The following is a 6,533-nucleotide window of genomic DNA, read 5'->3' on the forward strand; positions in this document are numbered from 1 at the left end:
GTCTCTGTCAGTTTGTTCTTTATTTTCTTGTCTCTGGTTCTATTTTTCTTGCTTGTTTGTTTTGTTGATTAGGTTCCACTTATAGGTGAGATCATGTGGTATTTGTCTTTCACTGCTTGGCTTATTTCACTTAGCAGAATACTCTCCAATTGCATCGATGCTGTTGTTAATGTTAGTAATTTCTTCTTTCTTTCTTTCTGCTGCTTAGTATTCCATTGTGTAAATGTACCATAGTTTTTTGATCCACTCATTTACTGATGAACAGATTCACAGAAATGGAGATCACATGGAGGGTTATCAGATGGGAGAGGGAGGTGGGCCAATGGAGGAAAAGGTATAGGGAATAAAAAGCATAAATTGTAGGTACAAAATAGACAGGGGGAGGTTAAGAATAGTACAGGAAATGGAGAAGCCAAAGAACTTATATGTATGGCCCATGGACATGAACTAAGGTGGGGGAATGATGGCAGAAGGTGGGGTTCAGGTTGGAGGGGAATAAAGGGCAGACAAAAAGGGGACAACTGTAATAGTATAATCAATAAAATATATTTTAACAATGATTTTTCTGCATCTATTGATAAGGTCATATTGTTACAGAGCAAAAGAGGGGGCCTCAAAGAGCAATATACTATTCCCCAAAGGAACCCCCCCAGGTTCGTTATGTCCGCCACCAAAGGAAAGATATCTCTCAATGCCTGAGATTCAATGAAAAGGAAAGGAATTTATTATTCATTCGAAATAACACAAACTAAAGTTCCCCACAAATGCACACAGTTCTTCCAGCACCCTCCATGTGGCAAAAGGGAACAAAAGCCTCGTGGTCCTGACTCTTACCCAAGCCTCATGGTCCCAACCAAGACACCAAAACCGGGTGGTCCCAAAGAGAAATGTCAGGCCCCAAAAAGAATAAACCCGGTCCAATGAAGAGATGTCGGGCCCCAAAGAGAGACGCCAAATGGCTGCCTCGCTGGGTCTTAAATCCCAATGCCAGTCTTCTTCTGCAGCCCCATTTCTGGCTCCTCCCATAATTGGCTACAGCTGCCAGCATTCTGGGCAGGTGTGCCCTGTGATATGGAGCCAATTATCTCCAAGCTCTTCTGGATCCTATTACAAATTCCTATTTGGGGCTCCCCTCTTGGCTGCACCCTGTTACAATATGATTTGAATTATGTTTTATTAATGTAACACATTAACAAAAAAGGATAAATTATATTTGTCTTTTAAAAGGAAGATAGTTATGGAGAAAATTACATTGGTTGAAGATGAAATAAGAACTCTCTGAATTCCGTGTAAACATTTTCTATTCAGGATTATTCCATGGGCCCCAATATTTTGCTTAAAATCACCAAAAATCTTAGATTTACTTGGAGTATTCAAGACTTTAGCTTTTTTGCCATCAAGATGAAGAATCACTGACCCAAGACATTTACTCACTTTTCTCTTGGGACAGGTTAGAGGAGAAGGTAAGAGGAGGGGCAAAGTCCTGTTGAGTCCAGCACTTCAGTTATCATAAGTTTTTTTCAGTGACCACAGGTTGAACTTCTAATTGCAGCCAACTTTCTCAAAACACTTGTTTTTGGTCACAAAGGGAAGTAAAATGAGGGCGGCTGATGAGCCATTCCACGTTCTTTAAAGTTAGTAACAAAACAATTTTCCTAAGGAGGGGTGGTAGTGTCCTCTTTATCTTGAAAGAACACACCTTAAATAATTGCATCACGTGGTGAATTTGAAGTAAAAGATGAGGCAGGCATTGTTCATTTATTAATCACTGGTTTTAGCTAGAGATTCTAGTGGTTCTGTATCTTTTTTTATAGCTAGGATCCACCACAGCAAAGTTGCAGTAGTACTGGAATTTACTGGACACCTTTGAGAAACCCAGCTGTCAGTGACAGCTTGACTTGTCTTTTCCTAAAGCACAGTTGCTTGCTGTCATATTGAAGCAGTGGTTTCTAAGGTGGAATTGTTTGAAAGAAGGTAGTGCTTTTGACTAAGACCAGAAAATACATTTGGGTTAGGGCTAATGAGAATTTATTGGAAATGCTTCATCAAGAATCCTGGTGAATCAAGCCAGATACAGTCTCTTCATGTCTCTGAAGAAACAGACTTCAAAGAAGAGGTGGTCCTGCAGAATTTAAGGTCTCTTTCTACACAGGCTCAGAATATGCTGTACAAGAAAAACAATGGGTAACTTCATGTTAACAGACTTAATTATTGGTTTCAGCTGATATAATTATTTTTGTGAATTAATTTGGTATAACAACTATGTAAAGAGAGCAATAAAATTGTAATGATTTGGTTAGAAAGAAGAGGTTTACAAAAATGAAATAATGATACCTATTTTGGATTATTTCTGTACAAAAGAAAGCAATGCAATCAAAAGGAAGTATAGTTTCAAAGTGCCTTGGGTTTGGGTTTGTACAGAATATATTTCTTAAATTACATGAAAATATTTAGATTACCTTCCACTTCCTATTAGCCTAGAAAAATAAGTCATCACAAGAAAGAAAGGAAGACCTTGGGGTAGGCTAAAATCCATAGTATTACAAATTAAAGTTTTATTTTGATACCAGTAATTTTTTATTTTTATATTTATTTATTCATTTGTTCCACTTTATTTTTTAATTTTATTTATTTTCAAAGAATTTTTATTGATTGTTATTACAGTTTACCCAATTTCCCCCTTTATCCCCCCTCTGCCCTGCACCCCCAACCCTCCAGCATCCCCCCAACTTAGTTCATGTCCATAGGTTGTATGTATACGTTCTTTGAATTCTCTGTTTCCTATACCATTTTTTATCTCTCTCTGTCTATTTTATGCCTACTAATTATACTTCTTCTTCCCTGTACCTTTTCCCCCTTATTCCTCCCTTTCCCCTCCCCACCAAAATCCCTCCATGTGATGTCCATTTCTCTCATTCTGCTCGTGTTCCAGTTGTTTGCTTAGTTTTTGTTTCCGTTGTTTCTCTTTTAGGTTCATTTGTGGATAGTTGTGAGTTTGTTGTCATTTTATTGTTCATAGTTTTGATCTTTTTCTTAGGGCAGACAAAAGGGCAGACAAAATAAGTCCTTTAACATTTCATATAATAATGGCTTGGTGCTAATAAATTCCTTTAACTTGACCTTATCTGGGAAGCACTTCATCTGCCCTTCCATTCTAAATGGAAGCTTTGATGGATAGATTAATCTTGGGTGTATGTTCTTGCCTTTCATGACTTGGAATACTTCTTTCCAGCCCCTTCTTTCCTGTAAAGTTTCTTTTGAGAAATCAGCTGATAGTCCTATGGGCACTCCTTTGTAGGTAACTCTCTCCCTTCCTCTTGCTTCTTTTAGGGTTCTCTCTTTATCTTTAATCTTGGGTAACGTAATGATGGTGTGCCTTGGTGTTTTCCTCCTTGGGTCCAACTCTTTGGGACTCTCTGGGCTTCCTGGAAGTCTATTTCCTTCACCAGATTGGGGAAATTTTCCTTCAGCATTTTTTCAAGTAAGTTTTCAATTTCTTGCTGTTGTTCTTCTCCTTCTGGCATCCCTATAATTTGGATATTGGAACATTTTGGGTTGTCCCAGAGGTTGAAGTCTCTCTTCACTTTTTTGAATTCTTGTTTCTTCATTCTGTTCTGGTTGGATGTTTATTTTTCCCTTTTGGTCCAAATCATTGCTTTGAGTCCTGGTTTCCTTCCTGTCACTGTTGATTCCCTGAATATTTTGCTTTATTTCATTTTGGGTATCTTTCATTTGTTTTTTTCATTTTTTGAACAAGCTCAATCAGTTCTGTGAGAATTTTGATTATTAGAGCTTTAAATTCTCCATTAGATAGGTTGGCTATCTTCTCATCACTTAGCTCTCTTTCTGAAATTTTGCTCTGTTCTTATATTTGGGCCATATTTCTTTGTCTCAGTGCACAGGTCTGGTTGTTCTAGTTGACTTTTTCTTTAATTCCTTGGTTGTGAGAGTTCCATGCAGTTTGATTTTCTGGAATGTCTGGTTGTTGATTTTAGTTTGGTTGTTATCCTCCTTTTGGTTGTGGGAGGAAGCAAAGGGTTTCTATCTACACCTCCATCTTGGCTGGAATTCTGATACCAGTAATTTTTTAAAAGGGAAAACAAGAAAGTTGATTTTTCTCCTCTGAAATAGGCTTTCCATACTATTGTGTATATTTTCAAAAATTTGAAAACTGTTTTTCTAGTATACAAATTTCTGCTCAAATTAAAAAATCACAAAGCATCTTTTTCCCTACCAGACAGCTGTTTGCTATTAAAATAATGGACTTTGAAATTCAATCTTTAAAACATGTGCAAATATTTATGTATCTGCAACTTAGGAAAAATATTTTCCCAACACTCTTAACAAAAACCTTTAATCTCTGCTTAATTTTATGTTATAACATTTCAGGTGTTTGATAAGAGATAGTTTAAGTTTCCAGTTTAAAATAATATTGATTGTGTCCAACCAGAAATCTGAGGTAGTTTAGTAGTTTCAGATTATTTAGACAAAGCTGACTACTAGGTATTTCTTTATATTTTTGGTCATGTTTTTATTATAGCTTCAATTACTTCTTAATAATTATGAAATGTTTTATTATTAATTGAAAAATTCACATTTTTACTTGAAATAGAAATTTTTAAATCACTTAATAATCTTAATTTGACTGGGGAGTCAACAGAGATGTTTAATCAGAATCACACTTTTGTATCATCTGTTGCTTAGGGTCTATCACTTTACTCATTTATTAAACATTCTGGAATGCCCATGAGGGGACATATGTTATGCTAGATGGTGGGTTTACAGAGATAACAAAAAATAGTCCTTGTTTCTAAGAAGCTGAGAGTAAATTATAGCAATTCTGTATTGAGAGTGCTATAATAAGTATCTGCAGAGGATATTACTAGAGTTGAGGGGGAAACAGAATGAGGGTATTTAGAGCTGTCTGGGTATAGAAGTAAGAACATACTTCTAAGAAAAGGTGATGTAATCTGATATTTTGAAGCTGAATATAGAAATTTTTGTTATGGCTAAAGGCCAAACTCAGGGTAATGTCTTCCATGCTAGAAGATGTGTTTACACAATTAACATAAGTATTTGTTTAGATCTGAGTACCCTTCCTCCAGAAGGACACTTCTCTTGATTAGTTTTCCTGTTTGATCATATAATTTTGTTGCATCAAGATTACCTGATAGATTATTAAAACATAGATTGCTGAGTCCCCCCACCCCAAGTTCCTGATTCAGTGAGTGTGGGGTGAATATCAACAATTTGCATTTTTAACTTCCCGGGTTATGCTGATGCCACTGCTCTATGGACCATACATGACTGAATATCAGAATCAGTGGGGTATGTTTTAAAAATATGGACTCTTGGGGTCGATTCCCAGAGATTCAAATTTAGATGAACTTGGGTGGAAATAAGAAATTTATATTTTTATTATATTTCCCCAGTTGTTTGTGATCCATAGACATAGTCCAGTTCTCTTATTTCACAAATGGTGAATTTAAGATGTAGAAAAGCTATAAAGCTTGGAAGCCACTGAACTGGCATATTGTGAAACCATCATATGTTGGGTTAATCCAAAGGCAGATGGCTGAAAGCATTGGGAAAAAAATAAAACCACTATTATTATTAGTGCATTTCCTAAGACTTGTGAAGTTGCAGCTGCCCTAGAAAATTGAAGCCACAAGATTCAGTATTCAGATTCACTGGAGAATGGATCAATTATGTTTTCTTGTATTGGGTTTGTATTTTAATTGGTGGATGCTAAAGAATGTCAGCTGAAGAAATATTTCCACCCAAAATTGAGAAGTTTATTAACATTCATCAAAATGCTTTTCTAGTTCTGCCTCCTGCCCTCTATGGACTCGAGGAATGGAAACTTATGTTCAGGATTCAGCAAGATTCCTGGGTAGTAACTTGTAGATACTTCCAGTACACTACACAATAAATGCTATTAATCTTACATTCACTATAATCAAGATCAACATCAAACCATATATAGATAGCATTTGCTACAGAATGAGAAAAACTAGCTTATATTATTGAGCAAAGACCTGTTTGGAAAACATTTCAAAAGGTAAAACTCAGTGATTCATTTAACCCAAATTAGAGTATCAATTATAAATGTTCTTTTGGAGAATATTAAAATAATTAGAGCAGTTGAATTATAATGTTCAATGTTCAAATATATATTTAATTTAAAATTTTTAATATTTAAAACATAACATATATAAGTTAAAAATAAAAAAAAACAAGAAACGTTATGAGAAATCATCAAAATTATCAACTAAAAAGGAGCAGAGTAAGCTCTCTTTCCCACTATATCTCATTTTTTTCCCTTCAAAAATCCATAATAAGATTCCATTATCTACTGAATCAAGTCAATACTTTTACCATGACATTCAGTGTTGTCCAAAGTCTCTTCCTTATAATATATTGTCCCAATAATTAGACTTCAATACAAGTAAGCCAGCCCTAAATCAAGGAACATGGAAAAAATATCTACTATAGTCTATGAGAGGAGGTGGGTAGATTCAGATTTGAATAAC

General features: G+C 35.4%; 1 pseudogene; it reads left to right on the forward strand.

Annotated features, from left to right (window-relative positions):
* The first annotated feature begins 2,020 nt into the window (after positions 1-2,020).
* On the forward strand, positions 2,021-6,094 carry LOC123821506 (annotated as a pseudogene).
* The last annotated feature ends 439 nt before the right edge of the window (positions 6,095-6,533 follow it).

Source organism: Phyllostomus hastatus, unplaced genomic scaffold, assembly GCF_019186645.2.
Source record: "Phyllostomus hastatus isolate PE091 unplaced genomic scaffold, TTU_PhHast_1.1 phas_contig_40, whole genome shotgun sequence".
Taxonomy (NCBI): domain Eukaryota; kingdom Metazoa; phylum Chordata; class Mammalia; order Chiroptera; family Phyllostomidae; genus Phyllostomus; species Phyllostomus hastatus.